Raw genomic sequence first — 14275 nt, 5'->3', positions numbered from 1 at the left:
CACATTGGGGACCTTAACAACCTCGGTAGGGCCATGAATTTGAAACCTAACGGCATCCCACACTATCCCATCAAGGACAGGCCAAGCAGTGATGTTAACAAATGTCAAGTCTCTTTTCAATCTGTGAGCAGAATGCGATGAGGAAAGGGGGGCCAAAGTTCCATTTAGATGTCGAATGCATGTTCTTTCTTCGACATAGTGTCCATTCATAAGACGGAAAAAATTAAACACAAACCCAATTGACATAAAAAGGTAAATTGAAAAAAGCACCAGCCAAATATATGTCCAAGGCGGAATCAAAAAATGTTTTTTAAACAAGCTGGCATAAACTGCAAAACGCGAGGGTTTCTTCGAGACATTGGAAACAGTGTCAAATGAAAATCTGGATTCTGTGGCCAGACGGGCTTGCAGGTCAGGCATGGACAAGTCAGTGGGGTAAGTATAGTCTATTTAAGCAAGGTCTGTACCGGGTAAAGTACTTAATAAAGGACTGGAAATAGCAGGCAACTCGATTGCAACTTCAGTATCATGATTAGAATTAGTGGGCAAAACAGAATTTCTCACAATGGAAGGACAGGAAACAGCCGGTGTCATGCTAAGAAGAATCGGCCACTCTGTGTATCTTGACATTTTCAATTGAGATAAACCTGTTTTCCTTACGACCAGGAAGTGGTGGTAAAACGACTGTTCTTGTGCCCTTCACTCCAAGTACTGGAACCGGAGCTCGATAGGAAGGACCAAATTCTTTCTTGTTGTCGATCTTCTCTCGAACCAGTTCTCCAACTTGGGGTAGCCAGCCGACTACCGGGATCTGCAACGCAACATCCGACGTGGAGGGCAAATGTTCCTTTGCAAGACTGTCTCTGGTCTTTTGTAGATCCTGTAATACATTACAATGTTCATCTACGTCAAAGGTTGTGGCGCGAGCCACGCAGTCTAGACCGTCATGGTCAGGGACGAACATCTTGATGCCAAAGAGCATTTCGTATGGGGTCCGCCCACCCAGAGACCTTCTAGGGAGATTATTAAGAGCACGCTGCACGCCATAGAGGTGGGCTAGCCAGTTTCTGCCAGTGCCTATAACTCGAGCTGTCAAAGATTGCTTTAAATCACGGTTCATTCGCTCCACTACACTATTACCCTCAGGTCTGTAGGGAGACGTAAACTTGACTTGGACCCCCATCGAATTCATGGCATCCTTATACGCCTTAGAGGCGAAAGCCGGACCCTGATCCGAATGGAAGGTACCACAGGCAAAAATCCCTACAAAGATGCGCAAATCTCTAATGACAGTCCGTGAATCAGCGCTGCGATAGGGCCAGACCCACACAAAGCGTGTGCATGAATCAACTGCAACTAAGATGTACTTATACGCAGTATCAGATGAAAAAGGACTGCAGTGATCTAAGTAAACACAACCTAGTGGTTTATTAGAAATGTACAACTGTGTCTGTGGCGGACGCGCAGCAGTCGAAGGTTTAATCTGCTGACAAATGTCACAAAGAAGGACATAATCACGCGTCTGTTTGTACAGTCCCCGCCACCAGAAACGTTGTGTAATTGAGTTACAGTGGCAGAGACGCCCGCATGCGCAGACGCCACACCTTCATGAGCCGCCGTAATCAAGTCAGCCCTGCGATCCGAGTTGGGAATCAAACGTTCCCCAACATCAGGAATTTTCACAAAAGGAACCTTTTCGAGACTTAAGTGGTATGTGTACTTCGAAGGGAACCCCGTAGGATGTTTACCTCCCTTCTCAGTGGCAGCAACAGCCGCCAAGATGTCACTATCAATCTTACTTTTGGACCGTGTAACTGCTGCAACTAAGTATGTAGACACTGCTGATTTCGCTGCTTCATCAGCAAGCGAGTTACCGACAGCGTGGACTCCAGCACGCTGGTGGCCAAGAGTATGAATTACAAAAACGAGCGGCAACGTAGCCTTAAGCTCCGCCACTCGAACCCAGATCATCTTATGTTTTATTGTGCTACCCTTGGAATCACGAAAGTCATTCTGAATCCAAAAGAACACGTTTTCATTGTAAGACTGGACACAGTAGAAAGAATCACTTACAATAAGAGTAGTAACACTAGGATCTGCGTACTCCAACGCTAGCAAGAGAGCACGAAGCTCTGCCAATTATGCGGTGCAATCGCCCAGTGGCAGTGTGTGCACTTCCCTGGAAATGAACTCATCGTTCAACATAGCACCGACCACAATGGCGCAAGCGGAAACGTAGGCATGTTTAGAGCCATGCGCAACCAGCGCCGAACCATCAGTGTAAATGATACCATGGAAGTCCTCCAAAGGTCGCATAGCCAGAGGAGCAGGATGAACAAACTCATACTGCAAGTACTCTTGCAACCGCAACGAGGCGTCAAAAATAAACGTGACATCCGTGGACGTCAAGGACGCAGCCCACTGAATCCACCGAGGGTGCAAAGCTTTTGAATTTGGTACACTGGCTTTCGTGACTGCCTCCAAATGAGGACAGGGTGTAACAACCAACATGCTTTTCCCCTGTGACAGAGCTCGTTCCTTAAGAATAGCCATCTGCACAGCTGTTAAAACCTTTTCCACAGTGGGAAACCGCATCTCAGCCAAAGTGTACAAGTGTGACTTGTAAGCAATAGGTACTGTGTCTCCCTCATTAAAAGTGAGGTACGTGAAACCCACTGTCCCCGGTATTATTCTTATCACCAGGTTGGTATGGTTATCACGAGTCAGTAAGAGCTTAGAAGCGGGCAGATCAGCCTGCAAGGACTGCAAGATGGCTGAATGCTCAGGCAGCCAACATGATTTGGAAAAAGTTGGTTGTATCAAAGCATACAAAGGCTTGATAGGCTGGGCATATTCCGGAATGTATGTCCTCCAGAAATTTAAAAAGCCCAGTAAAGACTGTAATTTTTTCAGTGTAGTAGGAGCGCGCAACTGTGCGCATTTCTCCAAGAAGTGAGGTGCCAACCCTCGACCTTCATTGTTGAGCTCATAGCCCAGAAACAACACTGTGTGCTCAGCAATGTGCGATTTTGCAAAGTTAAATTTGTAACCCATGTCTGCAAAGTTACAACTAATAGAATTTACACGACACAGATGCTCCCAAATTTCGTCGTCTGTGAGATATATGTCATCCACATACGAACAAGCATCCGGGTCGAGTGCCTCCAAAATAGAGACTATGCGTGCTGTAAATATTCCAGGACTATTCTTATAGCCCATTGGGAGACGCCGGAATTGTTTTTGGACTCCAGCGCATGTAAAACTGGTCCATTTGGAGCTAAAGCTGTCCAATCTGTGGGCATAGAAAGCGTTGGATATGTCAAGCGTTGTTTTAAAACGCTTACGCACAAGACCATCCACTAGGGCAGAGCCGTGAGTATTCTGTACTGCACAGTTACGGCAATGCGAGTTCAAATGCCGGTAATCCAATACCAAACAATACGATCCGTCTGGCTTGGTCACAGTAAAAAGAGGATTATTCATCGGTGACACACACGTTTCAATAACTCCCTGATATTCCAATTGTTCAAGGATTTCCGCGACTGAAGCTTTGGCTTCACGCCGAATGGGATATTGAGGTTGAGGCTGCGGCTGAGACCGCAACGGAATTTCGTGGCATGGGGACAATTTATCCCAACCACATTGGTTACGGTACAGAGCCGGTGCGAGAGCCCGAGCCCACTCTTCTGCAAAATGCTGCGCCGTCTGTCTGGCGGGACTGACCACGTCCTTGTTGGCCACCACGTCCCCTACCGCCTCCTCCTCCACCGGTATTCGGGGCCGATGAGTCCTGAAAGGAACGAGGAGAGCGTTGTTCAGAAACCTGAAATCTATCAGGTGATTTAATCATCGCGCGATCGCGCAAATCATATACTCTCTCTGTCGGCGCAGGAACCTGTGGCGCAGGATACGAATCCTGAGTCTGCTGTTGTTGCTTCCCCTGTTTCTGTTTTTTAGGCCAATTCTGTTTATTGGACTTGGGCTGGACATCTGCAGTAGCAGACTGCCCCTGTGGTTGTTTTTTCTCCTTGATAGGAAAATATTTCAGACCTTTACTTGTGCGACCTATAGTTTTATATGCGGCCACAACAATCTTCGCTAACTGTCGGGGTTTTTCGGCATCGGGCAGAGCAGCCAAAGCATTCGACACCTGAAAGTGTAGTGTAGTTCCTATCTTCCCAATAGGCTCTGCGCATTGGAATAGTACCTACAGCAGTAAAGGCCTAGGCCAGACGTTAACTAGGTCTACTACTGTCGATACTAGACTTAAGTTTTGGGTTTGCCAGCGTAGCTCAGAGTTCGCTAGAAACTTTCTCGAATGTTGAAGGAGGAATTAACTTCCCTGATTAGACAAGAAGGGATTTAGTTTCTGACAACCATAGAACATGACAACTTTGCTCTCCCCTAATCAAGAGTCAATCTCGAGAGTCGTGTGAACAAAAGGCAAATTATTTTACTCAGTCAGTACGTGCATTCTTAGTCTCATCAGAATGTAGAGAAAAGGAAGAGACGGGCGTGTTCAATAAAAGATGTTATTTATTGATCAGTCTCTTTTCTCATACAAGAGAAATGGATCGATATTATTGCGATACTTATAGTTAAGTAAAGTGCATACATTAAAAGCAATAGTATAAAGTAATACTGTAAAAACATTGATATGGTTTCTAAGCCATAAGATGTTTTAAAATGAATAAAATATATTTACATACACATATACATTTGACTAAACGTACTCAACTGGTGTTTCTAAATACGCCTACCCCGTGTACCTGACCTAAGTCTAATACGTGGGCGGGAATAGAAAGTTACAGTTTAAGTTAAGTTTGTTTTTGCCAAGTGAATAACTAAAGAATTCTCTGTGAGGGGTTATTCAGTTCTGTACCTGGAAGTTAGGATGAATGAGGAATGGTATCTCTCTCTCTGGTCTCGATATTCCAGGCTGCCTGCGAGGGCTGCCCGGAAACGCCGGTGCTGGATTTGGGCCCAGATCTTTTGACTGGGGGAGTGTGTGACATTGATCCACATTCAGTCCATCACTTGTTGTTTTTGCAATTGCCGCCCTAAGTGCGCTGGGGATGCCCAGACGTGGGTCCCAGGCACTCCACACCACTTGGAGTCAAGCTAGCCGGGCTGAAGAGAGGTGTTACCTCGAAACCGGTCCGGTCCTCGGATGCTTGATTTCGTTCTGGGAAGGACATGGCTTTTGTAGTTCGGACTGGACTGTTCCCATGGGGCAACAGGGTCAGAGCTGATTTGCATATCGCCATTGTCTAACCCAGGGTGGTGTGGAGTGCAAAAAAACGATGGATTTGGGCCCAGATCTTTTGACTGGGGGAGTGTGTGACATTGATCCACATTCAGTCCATCACTTGTTGTTTTTGCAATCGGCAGGAGAAAGCAGCGCGTCTCTCAGCGCGTCAGGAAGGCGGGGCTGCTGCCAGCGGGGTCTGCTCTGCTCTTGGCTTCGGCAAGTGTGGCTGCTCCGTCTCGTCACCACGCGTGTGTTTGCATATGGCAAGATCGGTAATATTTATACCTTTAAGGTGCCTAGATTGACGTAAGGATGGACATAGATACGTCAATAAAGATGTCATACGATTTGCTCGTTAGCACATTCTTTTACTAAAGTTCTCGGTGAAATCAAAACAATGGCCGCAGGGTTTTGCCCAGGTTGTCATAGGTTTGATTTGTTATGAGAACTCCGTATGCCTTATCAGGGGCTGGAGGAATATCGCTTGTCTAATTAGATCGCAAGCGTTATGACCTAATCAGATAACACGTTCCTGTGCCGTAGTGTGACTGCGTCAGATAACGGTATCTGCATCATGGGGAATTTCTGCCTCATGGGCTGACTGCTAGTTAACTTGTTGGTTTGTTTAACTAGAATAGGGTCAGGAATAGGGGGATCGATTCAGAACCGATAGGAATACATGACACCCACTCCACGCTAACTATGGACATATTTACTAATCTAGGCATAGTATAACATAGTACAACATACTATAGAGTAGTGTGTATACCTTACCACCCCAAAATACATAAATGCATTTTGAAATTTTCAAATATACTGAAAAAATTGCAGACATATATATTGTATGCACTCAAGCTGTAGAAAAATGCCAAAGTAATTGCATTTGTATACATTATTGCTTATTTGGTATATGAGAATTACACATGAAATGGTTTCTGACAGAAAAAAGTTTCGAGACCATTCCATCACATAATAAAATATCTTTACGAACATGCCAGCGGGCAGCTAATGTCTATAAGCTATCTAAAATTTAGAAACCTTAGTTCTCTAAGAATAGTTCTTACTTTAAGCAGAAGATAGTGTCCCGAAAAATATGCAAAAATATTTGGGGCTGCTGGAAAAACTGCTGTCCGTGAACTGGAGCGAAAATGTTCATGTGACATTATTTTTAAAGTGGAAGGCCGAATTCAGGGAACGCCGTGTGCGAGCTTGCTCAATAGTCTCTATTTCTGCTCTGGTGAGAACATCATATCATTTAGGCTTTCGAAAAAACTGTCAACAGCTTCCTGGGAAAGTTCCACTAACTCGGAAATAGGTGTGATCATGCATTCTTGTGCATGATTGTCTCCATTGACATTCTGATTTGCATTACTGACAGAAGGTCGTACCTGTTCGATGCTGCTTTCATCTTGAACTTCACTACCCATCAATCGTAGTGGTGAAGCTTCCACGAATGCCGTCATCAGGATTGGTAGCCTTTGAGGGCAGCACAAAGCATGAACCTTGATCGGGCTCAACAATGTTTCTGCATCCATCGGCGCATCCGATTGTAGCGTCAGACAGGTGTCTAACACGCATTCTTCTCCGCATAGCAGACACCTCAATACAGGTAAAACACATCTTTGCCACATTGGTCGAAATGATAGAAACCAAGTCATGTTCAGGTCTCTAAGCCGGGAGAGTCCCAAGATTTTTGATATCCGGTCCCGGTATCCAATGGCTAGGATTGTTTCTTCCCTTGTCGCGAGAGTTTTGTCTGTGACATGGGTTGCCATAACGAAAAATAAGGACTAAGAATAGGATTCCTGCAATTAGTCCCAGGATCAGGGGAAGTCCGCCAAAAATCGAATGGACGAAATCTGGAAAAATACCCAGTATGGCTTTGAATGGTGTTAATGCCATCGAAAATACTGTCTTAAATACCCCTGAGATCCCATTGGTATCAGAAATATTTAAGATTTCACTTAGGATTTCCGCGAAATGTACGGGGGAATTAGTTGATAATAATGTATGTATCTCTGCAGTCGTCCTTGCGACTTGTAGATCATACGTTTCTTGTGATGACGAGAGCCTGGTAGGCGTCTGAAGAAGGACTGTTTTCATTCTGCTTAAAGTATCTATTCGAATAGAAGTAATTTTCAAATCGGGCCATGCCCTTGCCTCCCTGTCTGGGAAGGAGCTGGGGAACAATGAGCGTCCACAGCACTTGACCTTCGCAGTAGTAGTTACTAGATAAGGAGTCCCGGGCATAAGACTACAACATCTGCGGTCTACAATAAGAATGTAACTCCCATTATAGAGTCTTTGAAAGAATGGTTCTATTTCTGTTGCAGGTGCGCCTTGCTGGTGACATGAAAGGTTGTATGAATTCCCTTCACAGGCTCCATGCAAACTAATTCCGTTACACAGAAGTGTGCCACTTAGTGACATCGCACAATTGTTGCCACTAAGAAACACTTTCTGTCCTTTATTACTGACACATGCATGTGAATAGGGCAGGTTCCATGTTGTTTTAAGGTACCCCTTTCCTAATTTCTCATACATGCCAGCCTGTATATATCTTTGGCAGTATTGAAACCTGAAGGTTGAGATTGGAATATTTATGATTCCGTGTATTATCCATTCACTGACAGGTCGTTCTGACATTGTCATTGGTAATCTTTCTAGTTTTTCAATGCTCAAGATTGTATAATCAGCACCCTTTTGCACCATACCGATTTGTCTATCAGTAAGGTTAAAGATTTGGAATAGTGACGTTGTGTTGATTAAACGCCAAGGCACATAGCCTGAACGCAGATTTTGTAACGTCCAGCCAAGCTGTACAATAGAACGCAATTGTGACTGACCATGTTGTAATAACAGTAAGTCTTGCGATAATATATCGATTGCTGACGACACAATGCTGTCCAAAGAAAAAATTCTGGAGGACAGAGTCATTAACCCATTGTCCACTACAGAAAGTGATTTTTCCAAATTAATACGGTCAATTTCCCGTATTCTCTCTGCTGTTTCAATTTGAGTAACCTTCCAGGCCTCATTGTATGCTGCATATACAGAGGCTGCTATGAAACGCTTTTGACGCTGTTTGCGTGGTCCCAAAGTGAAATCACGCAAGTCAGCACCATCAGTAAGTAAAGTTAGGTGTTGCTTAATTTCTGCCAGTGTGGAAGTTTGTAGCCATTGAAGGCATAATTTGCCCACACTGTAGGTGGTAATTATCCCTGGGTGATGTCTTTGGGGATATCTAGGGTCTGGCCTGGTCATTTTGAATCCCTGTGTTTTGTTCAGGAATCTGTCTTGACAGTTATTAGTATCTGTGGGCCAGATCAACCACTGTTTCCAATCAGGATGTGTTCTGTTTTGGTTAACTATATGGTTTACGTCTATCTCTTCATCTGTATCAGAGTTATTGCTAAACATTATTGGCTTTGGAATAGACGGTTTATTTAAATCTTTGATTTTGGCTAAGCCAAGACAGGTGGTCTGTTGAACAGTGTCATTTAAAAATATCATTTGTTCTGGGATCATGCAGGCTCTAAACAAAGCTTCTATACCCTGTACTTGCCATTCTTTTGTACCCCAAACACTTTTCAATTCAACATTTTTGTCCCAATAATCAAATCCAAAAGTATTCATTTGTTCAAAAAATGAGTCTGAATATAACAATTTTGTGTTGGTTATCATGGTTTTGGTTCCTGTCTTGTTTGACAATTTAAAATAAAATGCTTCAGCATTACTTGTGTTAAAACCTGAAAAATATGAATATTTGTCGTAAACGGTTCTTGAGCTCCCTTTTGGAGGTGTTGCACAATGTTCCCATTGATTATAATTTAAAACATTTCTAGGTTGTGCAGATCTATGTAAAAAGTGGTTACCATAGTGGTTATAACAATACATACTGTCATAATTTGTAGAACCCTGCAAATAATCATGTTTGGTAAATTTAGCAGACATTACTAAGTCAGACATCATGTTGTTAATGCTTTCGAAGTCCCAATCATCAGCAAATGAGTTTGGTTTTGCAAAGTCACTCAATGAGATCTTAATTTGGTGTGGATATTTCAGGATCTCGACCGGACCATAAATTTCATAGTCAGTGTTGTCCCAGGCTACCCCACCAGGTATCGGATTGGCTGTGAAGTTGGCTGAAGAAAGTTCTCTTTTCTCGACGTGTGAAGATGTGTGTGGTTTGAGGATCAAGTTGATTTTCTGACTTGCTGTGTCCATTTTAGCATATTTTCCCTCAATGAAGCGTCCCAAAGTAAGTACCATGATGAGCCAAAGTATGAGGATAAATGCACCAAAACCCACCCAAAATTCAATCCATGGAGAAATCAGATATGTTTCTTTCAGTCGTTTCAAAAGTTCTTTAGCTTTGTCTTTAAAAGTTTTTGATGATGGCTGTGTCTTTGATTCGCTGAAGCCCTCAGAGGAATCATCGAAGTTAATGAAGTAGCCGGATGCAGTTCTGTCAATTGTTCCAATTGGTTCAGGATTACTGTTTCTTGCATTTTCAGTTGGTACTTCATTATAGATTGGTGTGTCTCTGCTAAATGTTTTTATTTGGGTTTTCAGAGGTCTTAGTTCTATTGCATTGTTGCATAGTCCTTGTTGTTCTTCTGTAGGCGTTTCGAATGTGATGAGCCTCTTCGTTAGGACCTCTGTACTGGTAGCAAACCTTGGTGTTCTGCTACTTATTGGGAGTCCACTTGGCCTACTGTTTGTTATCGGCCACATGTTGTGGTTTTACCAGGTCGATTGATACAACTCGGTTCTCCTTTTTACCAGCAAGTGGCGGTAGTACAACTGATCTTGTCCCGTTGACAGACAAGACAGGAACTGCTTTTCTGTAAGAAGGCCCAAATTCCTTCTTTACCGCGATCTTTTCCCTGACTAGATCCCCGACTTTTGGAATCCAGACAGGTCTTGCTGGGACAGGTGGTGGTTCTTCAGTGGTTGTTGGCTGTTGTTTCAACTTTATGTTGCTCAGGTCTTTTCTTGTTTTGTTTAAGTCCTGCAAAATAGCCAAACGGTCTTTGATATCAAAGCTTTTTTTTTTTCTTTCACCACTGAAGTCTGACTATCAATGTCAGAGATCATCATCCTAGTTCCAAATAATAATTCGTACGCACTGAATCCCTTCAGAGAATTTCTTGGCAAGTTATTGAGACTACGTTGGACACTTATTAGATGTTTGACCCACCCAGCTCCCGAACCTAATATCCTTTCCGCTATAGATTGCTTTATGCTTTGGTTTTTTCTTTACACCATCCCGTACCCTCAGGAAGGAAGTGAGAAGATTCCCGCTGGGCTGTGCTCATTTGGCCATGTTTCCCCCCAGGCTGGTGGGCTTGAGTGAAAACAATGGTCGAACGTAGCATGCTCTTAGCGTATATGCCATTTAGACTCGCAAATCTTGTATAACAGTCCGGACGTCAGCCGAGTGCTGGTGATCTACATTATAAGTGGAAACTAGCCTGTATATGTTAATCGCAAGCCATTCTTTTTACTCCTGATTCTTCCTGGAGTAGAACGACGAGGTATTAAACTGTTTCTCTCCCCACTGCGATCTCTGTTGCAGTTTGGACAGTTTTTTACAAACATGGTATGACGCAGGCTCATGCCTGGCCACCAGTACCGTGATTGTAATTCTTCCAGAGAATCTTTTATTTTAAGGTGTCTGAGACCCTCGCCCATGTGTGCGTCTGCGATTAACAAGTTTCTCCTGTCCATGTTTGGAATCACTCTATCCCCCACTCCAGGGATTCGAGCAAAAGGGACGGAGTTTGCATCGATTATGTATGTATAATTGAGTGGATAGTTGATCGGTAATGCTGAGCAGTCGCCTTTTGATGACGTTTTCACCGCCAGCACTGTTTCACCGTCAATGTATTTTAATGTACGCTTTTTTCGATCTACGGGAGCCGATTTAGTGGCTGCCGCTGTGGCTGTCTCAGCCAATGAATTCCCTACAACGTGAACGCCATCACGCTGATGACTCAGTGAGTGAGTCACGTGAGTCTTTGGTAGTTCTTTTTGTAAAAGAGCTATTTGTTCCCAGAGCAGTTTCTGCTTTATTGGTGCATCTGTGTCATCTTTGTAACCGTTTTGAATCCATGTCTGCAAATCGCTGTTATATGATTTGACGCAGTAATATGAATCTGACACTATAAGTGTCGGGAATTCGCGATCCGCATTATCTAGCGCCATTTTCAATGCTATTATTTCAGTTTGTTGTTCTGAATTAGTTTCTACTGAGTGTGTTTTTGTTAATAGAGGTTTTAGTTTACCTCCGCGCAACAGTTCTTTTGTAATCTCACATGTGGGGTTGTATGCCTGTTCTCCCCAAACGGAGGGTTGAGCATGTCCGTCTGTATAGATTACACAGGCGTAATGTCGTAGAGGCAGAATGTCGATTGGCAGAGGGTATGTTTTTTCATATTCTAGATTTTTCAATTCTTCTAGTTCCGGATCAAAGTAGTAGTATACTTTGTCCGTTGTGATAGAATTCACCCATTGTATCCATTCCGGATTCAATGCTGTTGTTGGTAAATTCCACGGTGTTGTTAGTGCCTCAAAGGCTGATTTTGCTGTTCTGACTGTGATATGTCTACCGTCAGCTATGTCTTTTTCTCTAGCTATTGCGGTTTGAACAGCATGAACAATTTTTTCTTTGTTGCTGAATTTCTGTTCAGCTTCTGTGTACAAGTGTGATTTGAATGCAATCGGTACCTTTTCTCCCTCATTAGAGGTCAGGTATGTGAATCCGCATCTCCCTGGGATGACTCGAATCACAAGATTGCGTGTGTTATCACGCGTTTCTAATTTTGTTTTAATTAGCATGTCTGTTTGTAAGGATCTCAAAATTCCTGTGTGTATTTGAGTCCAACTGGATCTTTTAAAATCTGGTTTAATTAGATCATAAAGGGGTTTTACCCTTTCTGCGTAATTTGCAATGTATGTTCTTCCGAAATTTAGGAAGCCTAGAATCGACTGTAGGTTTTTTAGTGTTCTAGGTGCTTGGAGTACGGCACATTTCTCTAGGAAATTGTCAGCCAGGCTTTTGCCTTCGCTTGATAATTCATATCCTAAGAACAGGACTGTCAGATGGGCAATTCTGGATTTTTTAAAGTTGAATTTGTGACCCTCTGCAGCGAACCCAAGTATTATGGTGTTCACTCTTTTCAAGTGAGTCTCCAAGTCATCATCTGTTAAGTAAATGTCATCGACATAAGATAATGCTTCATCATCATATAGATGAAGTAATTCTGTTACTCTCTCTGAGAATACCCCCGGGCTGTTCTTGTACCCCTGGGCTAACCGACAGAATTGCTTTTGAGTGCCATTTACTGAGAATGCAGTTAAATATCTGCTCTCTGGTGCTATGTTTTGACAAAAGAATCCATTGGAGATGTCCAAGGTTGTTTTGTATTTTTTGCGCACTATGTTATTCATTAGTGCAGCACTGTGTGAGTTTTGCACTGCAAAAGTTTTGCAACATGTGTTAAGGTGTCGGTAATCCAAAACTAGACGATATGAATTGTCTGGTTTGGAGACCGGAAACAAAGGATTGTTCATTTGTGAGGTGCAAGTTTCAATCACCCCCTGGTATTCTAGCTGATCTAGTATTTCATTTACCTGTTTTTTAGCTTCTTGCTTAATTGGGTACTGCCTTTGTGCAGTAGGTTGTGATTTTAACTGGATTTTGTGAGGAGGAGAGTCCTCATCCCATCCTACGTGATTTTTATATAAAGCAGGTGCTAGAGCCACTGCCCACTTTCTAGCAAGTGTGTATTTTTTATGAATTGGTATTTGATTTGAGAAGGCAGGCATAATTACTTCTTCGCCATGAGGGCACTCCCTGACAAACTCTGGTGGCCAGTCTTTTTCAGCTAGAAGGATATCATAGCCCTTGGAGAGATTATCCCAAAATAGTCCCCTTATTTTCCTAGTCTTATCACCCTCTATACGCAATGTTATCTCGTATATCTTGTGGGGTTTGCTAACCCTGGTGTCTGCAGTTTCCACTTGAAGATATTCATTCGTGTCCACTGTCTCCAGATGATTCATAAGGACTTTGCGAGCTATGCTCACTTCTGCTGCGCTGTCTAGCATTGTCTGAGCCCACTCTCCGTTTTTCAGTTGTGTCCTCAGTATTCTCGGCATTGTTAACTACCTTGATACTGGCTACCTTCTTTTTTGGAAATTGTAATTTCTTTTTTAGTTGAGCAGGTTCCTTGTCTTTGGACTTGGTGTGCTCTTCTCTTTGTTCTGATCGTCCTCTTCTTTCCGATTTCTGCGAGGAATTCTGAAAAGATTGAGAGGGACGTGTATCAATGTCTTGATATCTATCAGGTTTTTTAATATTATCCCTATTTCTAAAGTTATATCTTTTCCCAGAGGGGTCACTCTGAGGTGACCTGTGTCTTTGGTTCGGAGATTTTTCTCTTCGCCTAGGAGACCTTCCTCTGGACTGGAATTTATTTTCTTTAGGATTGGATTGTTTGTTTCCATCCCAGTTCTTTTTTGGTGAATTATTATTAAAAAATATTTTTTCTGGACTTTCAGTCAGTTGTGGTTTTACTGGTATTCCACCTAAACTGTCTCTACCTAGTTCCTCATAGGATTTTTCTATGATTCTGGCAATTTCAGCTGGTTGGTCTGCTATATCTGTCTCTTTTAACCTCTGGCGGATCGCCACGTTTGCTGCTTCACCTTTTATGTTGGCTAATAGTATAGCCGAGACCTACTTGAAGTCTTTCAGTAATTTCATACCAAGAGTTAAAGCGGGTTCTGGACCGTATTCGTCTTGAATTTGTTTTAGCACATCTGGTATTACCGAAATGGATGGAACACCGTGCGTTTTTGTGTAGATGGAAGCAAAGACTGTACCCCAAGTGTCACAGTCCTCAATGTGTGGTGCGATTCCCATTGGAAGACAGATAGTCAGAATCCTGTGCTTTTCTAGCGGGGTGGTGTCAGGAAACACCGCCTCAATTTGGGTAATTTTCTGTGCCAACCAGA

Source organism: Lissotriton helveticus, chromosome 2_2 (assembly GCF_964261635.1).
Source record: "Lissotriton helveticus chromosome 2_2, aLisHel1.1, whole genome shotgun sequence".
In the NCBI taxonomy this organism is placed as follows: Eukaryota; Metazoa; Chordata; class Amphibia; order Caudata; family Salamandridae; genus Lissotriton; species Lissotriton helveticus.
Note: the sequence above shows the minus strand (reverse complement) of the source record.